Genomic DNA, 17,517 nt, shown 5'->3' with positions numbered 1-17,517 from the left:
TGTGGTGGAAAAAACCTACAAGATTTACCCTCTTAACAAAAATTTAATCGCCCAGTACTGTAGAGTTAACTATAAGCACAATAGTGTACAGCAGATCTCTAGAACCTTTTAATCCTGAATAACTGGAACTTTGTACACATTGAATAGCAACTTCAAATTTCCCTACCCCCACAGTCCTTGGCAACCACCACTCTATTTTTTGGTTTTCTATGTGTTTGGTTACTTTTGATACTTCATACAAGTAGAAGCATTTAGTATTTATCTTGTGGTTAGTTCATTTCACTTAGCACAACGTCTTCCAGGTTCATCCATGTTACCCCATCTGGTAAGAATTTCTTCTTTAGAGACTGAGTAATAGCCCATTGTACGTATATGCCACACCTTCTTTCTCCATTCATTCATCGAGGGATGTTTAGTTTGTTTCCTTCCACATCTTGGCTTACAATTTTTACACCCTATTTCTTTCTCTTATTGGTTAGTACTCTGAAAAACTTTAGATACTAATGGTGAGAGTGGGCATTCTTTTCTTGTTCCTGATTTTAATAGTGTTGATATGTTTTCATCATGAAGAAAAATGGTGGCTTTTGGTTTATGATACATTTTTTCCTTATTAAGAAAATATCTGTTCTGCTAAGTTTCCTCAATTTCTATTTTATCGAACATTTTTACCAAGAATAATAATAAATGAAGTCCTAATATTGAAACATCTTTAACTCCTGGAAGGGTTCCACTTGGTTATGGGTCTATCTTTTTTTAAATGTGCTACTGGTTTTCATTTGCTATTATTTTATTGGGATTTGGTATTGATCTTCATAAGTGAAGTTCATCTCTATTAATCTTTTTTATGCTTTGTTGGATTTTAAATCCATGACACTGGCTTAGTACAAAATTTGCAGTGTTCCTTTTGTAGTCCTCTAATACAACTTAAGGGTTTTGCAATTCAAGTTTCCTTCAAGTTTGATAGAAGTTATGTTTTCTTTTTTAAGTTTTATTTTATTTTTAATTGACATATAATAGTTGTGCATATTTATGGGGTACAACATGATATTTTGACACATGTATACACTGTGTAATTAAATCAGAGCAATCACCTTAAACAGTTATCATTTTGTGGTAAGAACATTCAGAATCCTCTCTTCTAGCAATTTTGAAATATATAATATATTATTGTTAACTATAGTCACCCAGAGTTCAATTTTTTTTTTGGAAAAAAAAGCTCGTAAAGTCATAAATAGCCGAGCAATGGGGAAGTGATTCAATATATCTGGAATAGAATACCACAGAGCTGCTTAAAGAGAGGGGTTAGCTCTTTGGCAAATGTCTCATTTTATTCCACAACAATTGATCAGGTTGGTGTAGGTTTTCTATCAATAACACACAACCAATTTTGAAAGTTTATATTTTCCTAGAAAGTAATGCTTTTTTTTTCAAATTTCTTTACATAGATATAACTGTTTTCTTAAAACTTGTTTAATTTTCTCTGCATCTATGGTTACTTTTTATTCCAATTTCAAATGTTACATGTTTGTGCATTCTCTCTTTTTGTCTGCTAGCTAATGATTTACCTATTTCATTATGTACACATTTTAACTTAGCTAGCTCTTGGATTTATGTGTTAATTGTTCTATTTCTAAACCAGTCATTTCTGTTCTCATTTTTTAAGTGTTTCTATTTGTTTTGTTACATTTGGTTTTCAATTTTCTAAATTATTGGGTTGTAATAAAAATTAGTTTTACACCTTTATGCTTAGTAATTTCTATGGTCTGACTGTTTGTGTCTCTCAAAAATTCATATGTTGAAATCCTCACCCCAATGTGATGCTATTAAGAGGTAGAACCTTTGGGAGGTTTGGATCATGAGAGCAGAGCCCTCACAATTGGAATCAGTGCACTTGTAGGACAGGCCCCAGGGAGACTCCCTTGACCCTTTCTGCATGTGAGGAAATGAGAAGGTGCCATCTTTTAACCAGAAACAGGCATTCACCAGACACTGAATCTGCTACTACCTTGATCTTGGATTTCCCATCCTCCAGAACTGTGAGAAATAAACTTCTGTTGTTTAAAAGCTGCCCACAGCAAAGGAAATGATTCAGAATGAAGAGACAACCTGTAGAATGGAAGAAAGTATTTGAAAAATATTTATCCAACAAAGGACTAATATCCAGAATATACAGGAAACTCAACGAACTCAACAGCAAAAAAAAAAAATACAATAATAATTAATAATAACCTAAAATAATCTCATTTAAGGTGGGCAAAGGATCTGTATAGACACTTCTCAAAAGAAGACATACAAATAGCAAATAGGTATATTAAAAATGTTTGACATCACTAATCATCAGGGAAGTTCCAATCAAAAACCACAATGATATATTATCATTAGACTGGATCTTGTTGAAAAAGGCAAAAAATAACAAATGCTGGTAAGAATGCAGAGAAAAGAGAACTCTTATAGCTGTTGATGAAACTATAAATTAGTATATGAAGCCTTCTCCAAAAACAAAAAATAGAACCACCAAATAATCCAGCAATCCCCCTACTGGGTATTTAAGGAAAGGAAGTCAGTATATCAAAAGGATACCAGCACCCCCATGTTTATTGCAACACTCTTTACAATAACTGAAATATGGAATCAACCTAAGTATCCATCAATATATAAATGAATAAAGAAAATGTTGCATATATACAATGGAATACTATTTAGCCATAAAACATGAAATTCTGACATTCACAGCAACATGACTGGAACCAGAGGTGATTATGTTACTTAAACAAGTCAAGCACAGAAAGATACATATCGTATGCTCTCACTCATATATGGGAGCTAAAGAAGTTGATCTCATGGAAGTAGAGAGCAGAATGATAGTTATCAGAGGTTGGGAAAAGGGGAAGGATGGAAAGAGGCTGTATAATGGGTACAAACATACAGTTAAATGGAAAAATAAGTGCTAGTGCTCAACAGCACAGTAGGGTGACTGTAGTTAACAACAATGCACTGTATATTTCAAAATAACCAGAAAGGAAAACTAGAAATACTCCCAATACAAAGAAATGACAAGTGTTCAAGGTGCTGGAGATCCTAAATCCTCTAATGTAATCATTACCCATTGTATACATGTATCAAAATATCACAAATACCCCATACATATGTACAATTATTATGTGTCAATTTTTAATTTTGTTTAAAGTTACCCAGTCAATGGTACTCTGTTATAGCAGCCTAAATGGACTAAGACAGTAACAGAAGGCTCTGAGAATATCTCTAGCTGTTTCCTCCAAATCTGTGCTGTCCAGTACAGTACCTACTATTGCATGTGGCTAAATTTGTTTTAAGTAATTAAAATGAAATAAAACAAAAAATTCAGTTCCCATTAAATTAGGCATATTTTAACAGTCCAATTGCCATATGTGGCTTGGGACTAGCTGTCTTGGACTTCAGAACTGTCGAACTTTTTTTCTGTTGGATCCCAATGCGAGATAATTGTTTGGGTTCAAACTTCTACAGTTACAAGTGCCAAAAACACAACTAACACTCATTTAAGCCCTGGATCCATTCGTTCAAGACCTGCAAAGCCCTGAGGTACAGTGGGACAGCTGGATTTAATGCTTCATTTCTCTTCACTTGGTTCTGTTCATCTGAGCTTCCTCAAATTGTTTGGCGAGGGTTCTATCTCCCTCTCCCTCTCAGTTCTCTTTCTTTGTTTGACTTTTCTCTGCTCAGCATAGCAGGGCAAATCTTGAGCTACAAAGTCAGGCTTCCTGAATATGAATCCTTGTTCCACCATCATACTCAGCCTATCTCTGTTTCAGTGTCCCTCATTTGTTAAGTAAGGATATAATAAAGCCTATCTCATAGAGTTGTTGCACAGTTTATGTCATGTGCTGTGGCTCACGTCTATAATCCCAGCACTTCAGGAGGCCCAGATGGGAGGACTGCTTGAGCCCAGAAGTTTGAGATCAGCCTAGGCAACACAGCGAGACCTGATCTCTACAAAAAAATTAAAAAATTAGCCAGACATGGTGGCACATGCCTGTAGTCCCAGCTACTTGGAAGGTTGAGGCAGAAGGATCGCTTAAGCCCAGGAGGTCAAAGCTGCAGTAAGGCATGACATGACATGAATTCCAGTCATATCCTGGCTCAAAAAAAAAACTCAACATCAATAAAAAGCAGTGCCTGGTTCATAGTAAGTGCTCAACAAAGACTAGCTGTTATATTAGTACGAAATGTTCTCTCCATGTGACTATTTGGCCACTGGCAGCCACAGGCTCATGTTGTCTAAACCTAATATTCCTAGTAGAAAAGACAGTCTTCCCCATTAGCTGGAAAAATCTCAGCTAGGACTCTGATTCATCCAATTTGGGTCTTTAAATGTGCATCTTTAAAACAATCACTGTGATCCAGATCATTGATTATTCTTGATTGTCCAAGCCTGGGACATGTGCCCCACTTCGTGGCCAAAGTAAGATTAGTAACTGTGATTCTCAACCCCATCAAAACAATAGATACCATTTTTACAAAATGGGTTACTTCTGCTGGAGGATAGATATGGAAAAGTATGCTGGGTCATCAGAAACTATAGCAAATGGTATACCCCTAGAATATCCAAATGTACACAAACATACATGCACACACACATCCATGCATTGCTTTCCAGGCATGTAATTTTTAAATGCCCACTTAACACAATTCAGCTATCTTACATACAGCAAACATACATAAACATTTGTCAAAATAAGACAACCTCAAAGCTATATCCAATTTCTGTGTCTAGTTCCAAGTCCAGAATCCCTGAGTATTGTGCATTTCCCTTGATCAGATCTGAATGTGGTACCCAATGATCATGCACCCTGACTAAATGATACCTTGAACTACCCCAAAACACACCCAAGACACAATGGGAAAGAGTTGATGGTACACACACACACACACACACGCACACACACACACACACACACACACACACAATGTTGAGAAAATGGAAAATAAGAAACAAATAGGTATAGTCTCCAATCAACAGTGCAAGCCACATCCTGCTGTACAAGGATAGCAAAGACTCCATTATCTAGTCATGGGGTGAATTTCTTGGTCAGTCATTATGGGTGCCCTGAATTTTGCACACTGAGGAAATCTCCCTTGTCTGATGTTCTGCATTACCATGTATCAAAGAGACGAGGAGAGATTTTCCTTCCAGAGGACCTACTGCCCTGGAAACCTGTTGGCATAACTAAGGAGGCCTAGGGTTGCCACTGGGTAGGGGCAGTCATTGACCCGATTTGCCAGTTTGAGGTTATCAGGCCATATCACTTCTTTAAACTTCTGGTCTTGTACCAGAAAGCAGTTTTCTGATATCACCTTCGAGGTGGAATTTCCACAAGAGAAATCCTGCCAAGTTATAGTCTTTGAATCTGACCCCCTCTGTTGTCATTTCTGTCACTTCAAAATAATTCTTCCATCAAATTTGGACTGAATTGACTTTTGGTAAAGAGACTTTTGGTACCTTTTATATTGCATCTGAATTTTTCTAAAATTTTTAAAGAACAACCAACCTGATTTAAGTATACTTGAAAATAACACAAGGAGAACATTTTCTAAGACATTCAAACATTAGTTCCTTCATAATCACATACAGGCTGAAAAACTCACCCACTCTCCAGAAGTTCAATGCGGAACAAAGATCTACTTTTTGTATAAGATGACTGATAGGCACATTCATAATTATATTGTCAGCCATTTCTGCCATCAAAATTCAGAGTCAAAAGTACCTAGCACTCTGTTTGAAAACCAGATAAAATGTCAGTGTATCAAACTTCGGGGTGCTGTCTCTAAAGCTGCAATTGAAACTCATTCATGTCTGTAAGACAACAGTCTCCCCACTCTTCCTTAATCCTATAGAGGTGTCTGTATAAAATAAACAAAGAAGCTCATAGGTACATAAGTTAACCGTCCTGTTGGATGGATAGGCTCTCATTTGACAGAGCAGTCTGGCAGTTATCTGTTTCTTTTTATCAGATCAGAGCTCTGTATCGATCAAGATTCTGGGCTGCAAGCAACAGAGACCGATCTAGCTGATTACACAAAAAGGGATTTCAGTAAAGGAGAGTGCACTGCTCTCTGAACTGTCGGAAGATCTATGACTGGAGTCTAGGATTTCTAGACCAGTGATCTAAAGCCACACCACAGAATTATCCTGCTGATGATGCCTCCTTCACTGTGTCACCACCTCTGTCCCCTGGTTCCACTCCATGTGCAGACACTCCATCCCTGGAAGACAGACGTCTCAGCAGCACCCACATCAGAAACATGGATTCCCCCCAGAACCGCCTCCTCGTGTTGCTCTCGTTCAAGTTAACATCTCAAGTAGGTGACTCTGAATAGCAGAGATGAGGCCATGCCTACATCCTAGATTCCAGGAAAGCCAGGGAAATGAGTTTTCAAGGGTCTCCCTTGGAGAAGTTGGGACTTGGAAGGGTGATGTTCTCTAGAGATAGCGATGTGGCTCAAATGATTCTAAACATCCATAAAATGTGGTCAAATGATTCAAATGATGCCCATTTCAATCATCAGACAAGATTTTTCAGCCATGAAATTTGATTTGGAATAGTTGCCAAAATTCCACATCTTTAGGAGTTGTAGACAGCAACTCCCAGAAGCCTACAAATTGTCACATAGAGAAATACAATTGGGAGCAAGAAATATCTCTCTACCTTCTTCCCCACACACTTATTAAGTTCACTCTAAGTAGACCATTGTTGAATAAATTTCATGATGAGTAAATTTGACTTAGATGGGTTTACTCCTCTCTAAAAAGGTGATATGAGACTGGATGCAGGGGCACACACCTGTAATCCCAGAACTTTGGAGGCCAAGGCAGGAGATTCACTTGTGGCCAGGAGTTCAAGATAAGCCTGGACTATATAGTGAGACTGCCCCATTTCTTCAAAAAAAAATGTTAAATAAAAGCAAATAAAGAAATAGAAGGTGATATGAGACATCTCTTCCAGAGAATTATGAGACTTATTTTGGCATTCCCCCACTAGTGGGTCTCCTGAATATATCTGGCACAGCTGGATGTTTATCCTCAATGTTATTAGTCACCTGACTTAGTGTCTGCTTCTTCTGGTTAGATGAAGTCTCTGAATGGCTACCTTCTTTGTGTCTTTTTCTCCCTCTGAATATCAGAAGCTGTAGTCAAGTATCAGTTTTGATCTCTATGCTTTGATAAACTGATTTTGTTTCCCTTCACATCTGGACTGATCTAATGCACTCACCAAGATGGTGGCAGGTGAAAGACCAAGACTTGGGCGTTAGGATCACCATCGAGGCTGCTGTTAAAAAGGAACATTGTCTTCTATCCCATTCCAGCACCCTCCACAGCCCTCCACTGAAAGCAAATTAAATCGTCATTGATAATAGAGAACATTTGTCAATCCTCCTACAGATAGGGTTCAGTATGAAAGAACCATGTTGCCGGGCTCGGTGGCTCAGCCTGTAATCCCGCGCCTTTGGGAGGCTGAGGTGAGTGGATTGCCTGAGCCCGCGGGTTCGAGACCCGCCTGGGCAGCGAGACCTCATCTCTACAATAAATCAAAAAATCAGCCGGGCGTGGTAGCGCATGCCTGTAATTCCGGCTACTTGGAAGGCTGAGGCGGAAGGATCGCCAGAGCCCAGCAGGTCGAGGCTGCGGTGGCCGGAAGCGGCCACTGCACTCCAGTCTGGGGGACAGAGTGAGACTTCCACTCAAAAAAAAAAAAAAAAGAAAGAACCATGTTAATTGAAAAAGAGTGGGTCTTCATTTACATACCACAATTTCTGAAGTCTCTTCTGGAGCATTCTAATCCACATTTTGTAGGTAGGTTGAAAGAGAGCAGGCCAGATTCTGATTCCTACCCACCTCCCCCCAACACCGCCACCCAGCCCAGTACCGCAATACCATAGACACGAGATAAACTAAGTGAATATGATCTTGTATATTGGTGGCCTGGACCACACAAATCTCTTTCCTTTTATGTCCTCAAGTTTAATTTTAAAACACACTGCTAATAAAAGCAATAATATACTGCCTTTCCTCCTCCTACCTCCATATTTTTTGCTGACCTGGTATCTACATCCCTACCACAAAAGAATAGGGGCCCACCACTATGTCTTGATGTATTAAGTTATTGCAATATTGATTTTTTGCTATATTGAATAAGGATGCTGCTATCTAAAACTACCCCCTTCCCTCAGCTGTTCCCCGTTGTCCCAATATAGCTATACCATGAGCTAGAGCTCTTTTGATTACCTTTGTCTATATGAGCAATAAACCAACACAATATTTCTTGTTTCATCGAGAAGCTTCCCCTCTCCGAGAAGGTTTATAACCCTGGCTTTCTTTCAGCTGTTTCTCCTTCCTTCTACATTTCTATTTCTGTGGCATACTTTCGCCTTTGCATTTTTAACACTGATATAATTTGCATTCTGTTCGGTAACAAAAATTAAGTTGTCTTTGCTTTGCCTAGAGGGTAAAACTAAATGCTGGAACTCAACAAGCAGTGTTTACATTATTGTAATTATGGGATGAAAATCACTGCAGCACCAGGTAATACAGGATTACTCCTCCCCCTCTTGCATCACTGTTTGCTTTTCCTGAGGTTTCTAATTATACTCTCATTCTATTATCAGTACCTCCATTTTTCCCAACCTACTCCATAATATCACCTATTTTCTCACATCCCCTTTTCCCCCAAGGGCCTCTTTAGTGGAGCATTCGGCCTGCCCAAATGCCCCTATGGCTGTCATTACTCTGATTTTCGGGTTGGTTCCTCAGCTTCCTGAATGCCAGGTCTTCATTTTCCTTGGTTTACCCCTTCACTTAGCAGCACATTTTTCAATAGTTCCCCTAGAAAAAGCGGATGTACGAGGTAACACTTCAGAGTCCAGGCATGTCTGAAAATATTTAATTTCTCCTTTCTCATTTTAGTTGGGCTGGGTATAGAATTCTAGGTTACAAATTTTTCTATCAACCACCACAACAAATCACAACATATTGAATACAGAAGTAGGTATGGAGCTCCAGCTGTCTTCTACTAAGCCAGACATAAAAAAGGTTGTCAAAAATGTGCTTTCTCATTAAAATGTTATTTATGTTAACATACAATGAGTTAATGACTTTTAAGTGGATTAATAAAATATTTTAAATAATTGCTTTCTTAAAACTTTGAAAGCTTTGCTGTATTGCAATCTGGTGTCAGGCTCTGCAGATGAGAAAGTCATTGCTATTCTAAACTTTGTTCTTCTAGAGATGACCTGTGTTATCTCTTAAGCAATTCTGGTGATCCAACATCTCACAGCAATGTAGCTACGTGGTGGTCTTCCCCATTCCCTGTTCACAGCACTCAGTGTACGCTCTTAATCAAATAATTTGTACCTATCTCAGGACAATGATCTTGTTTTTTTAAAAATAACTTTTTCGCTTCACTTTCTCTGTTCTAACTTTCTGGAATTCCAATTATTCAGATGTTGACACATCTTAATTGATCATCTGTGACTCATCATTTTTTTCCTCTCATCTTTTCCACTTATTTGTCTTTTTATTCAACTTCCTAAAGTATTTCCTCAAATTTATCTTCCAACTTTTCCTTTACACTCTCTTTGGCAATGTCGTTTGTCATGTTTCAGTGCCATCTTTCCCCTAATCATTACTTTTTCGTGGCATCCTTTTGCTGATTAATGAATACATCTTCTAGAATTTCTGTGGATACTAATTAGAGATGCTTTGTTTCTTAAGTTCCTTTTTTCCCCAAAAATTAATCTATTGTTTCCAGGTCTTTTTTTCAGTTTATTTGGTCTCCCTCTTTTATGTTGTTGGATTTCTTCAAATGTTTAGTGATCTTTAATTTCCCTTCATAAACAAGAGTGAAACAATAAAGCTGAGAGGTCTGTGCATGCACATGGCCTCGTTTGCTTAGAGTGACAAGCAAGGAACCAGCTGGGGATCCGGAAGGGTGACTCCTAAAAACCCAAATGGGATGTTCAGGCTCAGGACCAATTCTATAAAGAGAACATATTTTCCCCCAAAGGACAGACACCTGGGTGTGTGTATGCTGTCTAGGGGGCTGGGTGCGGGGGCCCTGCCCTGCAAGGGTCGGAGGTCCCTTTGAGGTGTGATGGCATCGGCAACTTACAAAAGAAAGAAGACACTGGAGAGAGAGAAAGGGACTGGACTCCTGCTTAGTAAGCAGAAGCCATTTATTGAATGTTATCCTAGGGCTTTTATCCCCAAACTCTGCAAAGTCATCATCACAGGAAACAAAAGGTAGCATGTGCCTTTCACATGAACAGGTCCAGGTACACAAAGGACACCCCCACTCTCAAGCAAATGTTCTTTCATACATAAGGAAGAACATGCAGAAGAACAACCACAAATTGTCTTTTTGTATCTTATGCTACCTTAATGTTTCCCAAATCAGTTTGTGTGTCTTTAATTGTATTACAACTACATCATGTTGAATTAACATCACTCAATGTCTAAACCCAAAACCACCATAGTGAATTATTAACTTCTACTATTCTGTACTAATTCAAACTAGTTTTTATTAAAACAATTGCTGTTATGGTTACACTCTCCTAGTACCAGCTGGCCTAATTCAAACTTTACTGGCCCCCCTAAATCAAACTGAATTAACCATACTTTTATAACAAAATGATTACTTAAATTTTTTTAATTTATATAAACTATTTTCTAAAACCAATATCTATAAATTTTTTAAATCACATTAAGAGAACCTGTGACCTGCACTAAGGCTCCTCACTGTGACTCAAAGTTAAACTTAAATTGTTTAAAAGCAAAAACCATAAACCGTGGAAAATGGGAATAGACTCCCAAGTTAGCTGTGTTCGTTCCGGTTTCAGAGTCCTTCGTTAGAGCCCATAGGTGCCTTTCCTGGTTACTTGTGCCAAATGGAAAAGGAGGGAGGGAATGGGGTCAACAACTCCCAAACACATCCTAGTGGTCTCGGGGTGCACGGCCCTCCCTGATCCCTGACCCCTGACGCTCAGTGGGCCTCCGTGGCCAGCTCCCAACAGCTGGGAAATGGATGGTCAATTACTGAAAATAGAACTGTTTGACCACTGAAGCTTAACTCCATCTCTATCATGGAGCCCCCCTCCTGCCTTCCTCTGCTCCCCACAAGCATGGGATTTGCACCTCCAGCTCCACAAGGAGATTCGACCAGGAGGTCTCTAACAGGTGACCATCTCTTCTGCAGAACATCTCTGCCCCACTAAAACCAGTCTCCACTTAAAGTCTCTTCTCTTGACAGAGTAATGATTTCCATCAAAAGAAAAAATAGATTCTGTTCTACTCCCTCTGGATATTAGTTTCTTCTATTTATCTCATCCCTCCTCCTCCTCCTCCTCATCCTCCTCATTCCTTCTTCTTTCTTCTGCAAGCCATAAGCTGGCCAAGAGCACCCACGAGCATTTGCTTCATTCTTTCTTGGGCCTTCAGAGATTGTTAAAAATAATAAACTCCCAGCTCTTGCTGACTGTGGCACTTGCGTGTTCACAATCCATCAGGTGGCATCATCTAACATTACAACAGCTTCGTCATAATTACCAAAACCAAGGATTTTATTATACATCGAGTGTGTTCCTGCCATATGGTTTTGAAAGACACTTCATTTCTCAAAAGAAAGGCTCATTTAGGAAATGTGAATATTTAAAATCGTCCCCCTACCCACAGCATTGTAGCTTTTTGAAGTTCTTTTGCTTTCTACTGTTGCAACTTACTTGCTCAGGGGTGAATGTGGAATGTGATCTGTTATGTTCCCAGCATCTCTGTCCTACTCCCCAGTTTTTTGGGCCGTTCTGTCACTTGGGGTGTGGGTCAGGCTCTGTCATCAGCCCAGGTGAGTCACATTTCTGCTGATCTGTCTTTTGCACCAAGGAGATCTCAAATGCCTGTGGTCCTGGCTAGAGCTGTTTGTACGTTCACTGAGATCCTTGCATTCACATTTAGTTATATTTTAAATTCCAGCAGAGTGGATCCAGATCCCATCTTCTGGAATCCTCTTGCATCCTTCTCTGCCTCTTGTCTGACTGATGTCAATAGCTAGGGGAAGTTTGGTTGTCACCGTATCCTTTGGGTGAGGGCCTCTTTAGCTGAGGTTCCCTTTGGAGGTACCAACCCTCATGAGACACCCCTCCAGTGCCATACACAGGATCATGCTTCCCAAAGATGGAGGAAAGATGCTCCCACAGGAGACATTTGAAAAGTGGGAAATCTGGAACATGAGGCTCTGTTCAATCAGATTTTTTTTCAAAGACTTAAGCTAATTCTGTTCAATGTTTATAAAAGACTAGACGGGCCAAAATCTCCATGTGAAAAGGCTTCATCTGAAATATCTGAGAGGCATTGAAGTCAGTGGGGAAGCTGTGCTTTGCAAGGTTAGTAACACAAAAGTCTCTGTCAAAGCTTTGAGAAGATGGTGCTAAATGCCAGCCAGCCAAGGAACAAAGCAAGCAAATATATAAGCCTACTGTGTGGAGGGCCCACTATATGCCAAACACTTATGGATGCTTTCTAATAGGAAGGGAGGGAGGGAGAGAGGAGAAGAGAGGAAGAAGGAAGGGAAAGAAAGACATCAGTTAGTGACAAAAGAAAAAATTATGCAAAGAATTAAAATAGGGGCTAGGTGCAGTGGCTCATGCCTATAATCCCAACACTTTGAGAGGCCGAGGTGGGACCAGCCTGGGAAACATAGGGAGACCCCTGAATTTTGTTTTAATTAGCCAGGAGTGGTGGCACATGCTTGTAATTACAGCTACTCGGGAGGCTGAGATAGAAGGATCACTTGAAGCCAGGAGGTCAAGGCTGCAATGAGCTATGATGGTGCCACTGCACTCCAACCCAGACAACAGAGTAAGACCCTGTCTCTAAAAAAAATAAAATAAAGAATTAAAATAGGGCAATTGAGCAGCAAGTGGCAGAGGGCTACTTCGTTTTACATATTCAGGGAAAGTCCCTCTGAGAAGATGAAATTTGAATTACAGAAACAGTCATGCAGAAATACATAGATGATCTCCTCAGACCCCGTGATATATGTGCTGTCACCATATTATACACGAGGATACAAAAAGTAGACATAAATGCAGAAAATATTCAATAACTGATTCTGGTCATCCAGTTGGTGAAGAATAAACCAGCCCGGTGCTCCTTCTCCCTCCATCACTAGCTTTAATTCTGCAACAGACTTGAAGAAGCAAAACAATTCTTGGAATATTCTAGAGCTATCTGTCTGGTCTTAGCTCTGGATATTTCTCAGGCAGGAACAGTAGAGAGTTAGAGGTAAATTGAACACCAGTTCTCTAAAACAAGTTCTTTAAGGGACACAGACTGAGGGCTATGACATACAGAGGCACAGGCTGGCACTGCCCAACTCTAAGGGTGACATCCGTACAAGCTACAGTGTGAGTGGCAGCCACCCCCCACCAGGACTTTGACAAACATCTACGTGCTCCCTAACCTGGATGACGTACTGCAGAATTTGTCTCAGGGTCCAGGTTGAATCTGAAAATATCGAATGATTTTTTTTTTCTGAAAAAGCAAAGAAAAAGATCCTGTGGTATTATCTGGTAAAGAATTCCAGTATGTCCCAAGGTGGATGCAAGAGGACCACTTCCAGGGCTGATGTTGAATGAGAGCCTGCCTTCTTTGGTGATAGCATGGAGAGTTGTAAAGCAGACTATTCAGCACAGGTTAGACATGGATAGATACATTTCTTTTTAGGCATGTGTAAATTAAAATAGGGTAAGCGTTCAGATTATCTTTCTTACTGGTAAATGAGCTCCATTCAATTGACCGGGCACACCAGACCTAACCACCTGTGGGCTAAAATGTGACTCTACCAGCACAGTGAATCACAGAAACAACAGGGAATTATCCAAAACACAGACATGATATTCTAAGAAAAGCCCAAATCTAGCTAGGCAATAACTTTAATTATTTAGAAAGTCCTTGTGACCTTAGAAGTTTGAGAGATGGTAATCAAAACTCGTGACCAGATACCGGCAGCCCACTGCTCTTAGCTCACAGTTTGCTTAATCATGTTTATAAAAGTATACAGAGCTTCTTGTCAAAGGCAAACATATGTTCTTTCTCTTAAGTCACCTATGCATATTGGGCATGTGTCCTTTCTAATAAATTCTGTCTTAAACTATACTTGGGACTCACTCTGAAACACTTTTCTGTGGCAAAGTCAAAGAATCCATGGAGGAACACACCACACCCCACCCAGCATCATCTCCATACAGTTTCCTTCTCCTTCTATGCTTCCCCAATACACCTTCCTCCGGAGTTTCTTACAAAACCTTCTTGTGATAGCCTCTATAAATGCTGTTTTAAAATGTATGGTTCCGGTGGATGTTGGAGAAATACGATGAAAACAAAATCTCCTCCTAATCCAGAAAACTTCTCCACAAAGATAGAGGAAGAGAAAGAAAACAAATTGATTACTGAATAAACATTAAATCAGAATGCGATGTATGTCTCAGGTAATTCATGGAGAGATTGCAAAGACAAAAGGAACTCTCACCCTTTTATTTGGCCAAGTGGATGCAGTCCATTGCTTACATCTTCTCATGATAAGTAATAACTAGTCCTCTAGCAAAAGACTCGACAGTACCATTTGTCACATGTAATTCATCTTAAATGCACTTGACAGTTGAAGTGACCGCCTGGATTACCTAATTGGCTTTATCCAAAGGGAAAACTGACTTCTCATATCTTTGAGGGGTGGTAGTTTTGCAACCTGGAGGCTCCTACTCGCCCACTGATATTGGGAGATGGGGGTGCCATCTTTCCTGCTAAATATATTTCAAAGCAATAGTCTCCAGGTCAAGAGAGACATGTCTGGGTCTCTGGGTCACAAAGCTGGCAAGAGGTTTATTTTGCTTTTAAAAAGATTTGCATACAATTCAAAGAGACAGAGGAAAAAAACTTACAATTACAAGTTTTCTAAAGCAAATGCTCTAAGAAAATAAGGGGTTGTCTTTTCCCTTATTTTTGACAGGAAAAACTAAGCCTCTGATTTTTCCTGATTGGTATTTGTTTTAATGTGGACATGAGGAAGCTATTGACAAAATTTGGTTTTAAAAAATAAATGAAATGATTCTAAGGAGGAAAAAAGAAGGTAAAATTTCTGAAAGATGAGCCTTGAGGGGAAATGAAAGTCACTCCTCTGGGTGATGTAAAGTGACTTTATGCAAAATGACTTGCACGTTTTTAAGTAGCTTCAAAAGTCAGTGACTGCACAACCAACAGCGGTTGCTATGGTAGCAAAAGTTAGTGTTATTCCCTCTACTTGGTGATGGATTGTCTGAGCGGCTGCTGGTACAGGAAACCATGTTCCTCATGTGGAGTTTTTCATCATGGCACCATGCTACTGGCAGGAATAGGCTGAGCATACCGTGTGGAAATCAGAGTGTGAAAGCAAAGCACAGGCACAACATGAGGTCTAAGCAGCCGTGAGTCAGAAATGAGAGCAACATGGGAAATGAGAAGTGCGTGGGTTGCTCCTTTCTAACCAATCCTTACTGTGGATCAGGGAGGGCAACTGAGTGGTCACTGTTTGCTGCACAGAAACTTAGGCGTTATACATACATGATCCCCTCTAGTTCCTCAGATAACAAGATACACGTCTCTGGGTCCATTTAACAGGTGAGGAAGTAAAGACTTGTGAAAGCAAAGACCACACACATCCAAGGTCACAGAGTCAGTGGCAGAGTCAGGAACAGACTCTAGGCTCTTCATCTCAAAGTGGGAGGAATTGACAGTCTTGATCTGAGAGGAAATTTGGAGAAGAAATCAGTTTTATAGGAATAGGAAGTGGTTGGTCTCAGTCAGAGTAGGGACGATAAGTGTCATCAGTGATTTAGGTTTGGATTATCTAGAAAGAGAAAACAAGAGAGGAAGTTGATGGCACAGATGAGTGTATCATTAGGATATCAGGCCCAGGAGGGTGAGGATGTTTGTCTATTTCACTTACTGCTCAATCTCCAGGTCCTAGATTAGTGCTTGGTACATGGAAAGTTCTCAATAAAAAATTATTGAATGAATTCTTTCAGTAACACAAAACTGAGGGAAGAACACAGTGGGTGTTTAACCAGTAGATTCAGAATCTCAACAAAGACTAAAACATATAAAGAACTGCAAAGGAGCCGGGCTTGGTGGCTCAGCCTGTAATCCCGTGCCTTTGGGAGGCTGAGGTGAGTGGATTGCCTGAGCCCGCGGGTTCGAGACCTGCCTGGGCAGTGAGACCTCATCTCTACAATAAACCAAAAAATCAGCCGGGCTTGGTATAGTGCATGCCTGTAATTCCGGCAACTCAGAAGGCTGAGGCGGAAGGATCGCCGGAGCCCAGCAGGCGAGGCTGCAGTGGCCGGGAGCAAAGCACAGGCACAACATGAGGTCTGGGCGACTGAGTGAGACTCTAACTCAAAAAAAAAAAAAAAGAACTGCAAAGGATCTAAGGTTTTACCCTATTAAGAAGTTGACAAGTTAGCATACCACAGTTTCCTAGATGCTGGCAGAAGACACAAGATTCCTGGGTCAGAGACAAAGGACTGCATGCTCACCAAAACAGCAACAACCATAGTATCAGCATTCAGCATTTTTTTTTTGTCCCAGAGGGTGATCTAAAAAGAGCCAGGTGACACCTGCATACTCAGTGATTTGCATTTCAAAAGAGGAACACTGAGGTTAGGGAACACAAATCTTTTTTAATGGGCAGTAAGCATGCCTGCTTATTGCTCCACAGGGAAAGTGATCTCTAACTTCCATAGTTATTTGCTATATAGATATCATTGAAGACAACAATCTGGTCAAAGTTTCTGCTTATAAGACATAGAGAAGCCAGGCTCGGTGGCTCAGCCTATAATCCCACACCTTGTGAGGCTGAGGTGAGTGGATTGCCTGAGTCCACGGGTTCGAGACCTGCCTGGGCAACTTGGCGAGACCTCATCTCTACAATAAATCAAAAAATTAGCCGGGTGTGGTAGCGCGCGCCTGTAGTTCCAGCTACTTGGAAGGTTGAGGCGGAAGGATCGCTGGAGCCCAGCAGGTCGAGGCTGCAGTGGCCAGGAGCGGCCACTGCACTCCAGTCTGGGTGACAGAGTGAGACTCCAACTCAAAAAAAAAAAAAAAGACATCGAGAAACATGAAAATCCCATGGCAAATTGTCTCCCAACAATAAACTAGAACAATTTTCCCTGGCCAGAGGATCACCACTCTATGTTAATGATATTGGGAAACCCACATGCAGGTGAAATAAAGGGTAAATGCAGACAGAGCCTCAACACAGACCATAATATCCTCCCTGAGGTCTGGGGAAAAGTTTTAAAAGGTGGTAACTTTGACATTATAACAGTTCAGCAATCAGATTCACAGGGAATAAAAGGAAGAGACACAGAAGTGACCTATAGCAAAGGCTTAATTCCATGAATACATGGGACCTTAAATACCTTAGTCTAGATTTCCCT

Source organism: Carlito syrichta, unplaced genomic scaffold (assembly GCF_000164805.1).
Source record: "Carlito syrichta isolate Samal-C Ts95f unplaced genomic scaffold, Tarsius_syrichta-2.0.1 Scaffold287926, whole genome shotgun sequence".
Classification (NCBI taxonomy): domain Eukaryota; kingdom Metazoa; phylum Chordata; class Mammalia; order Primates; family Tarsiidae; genus Carlito; species Carlito syrichta.
Note: the sequence above shows the minus strand (reverse complement) of the source record.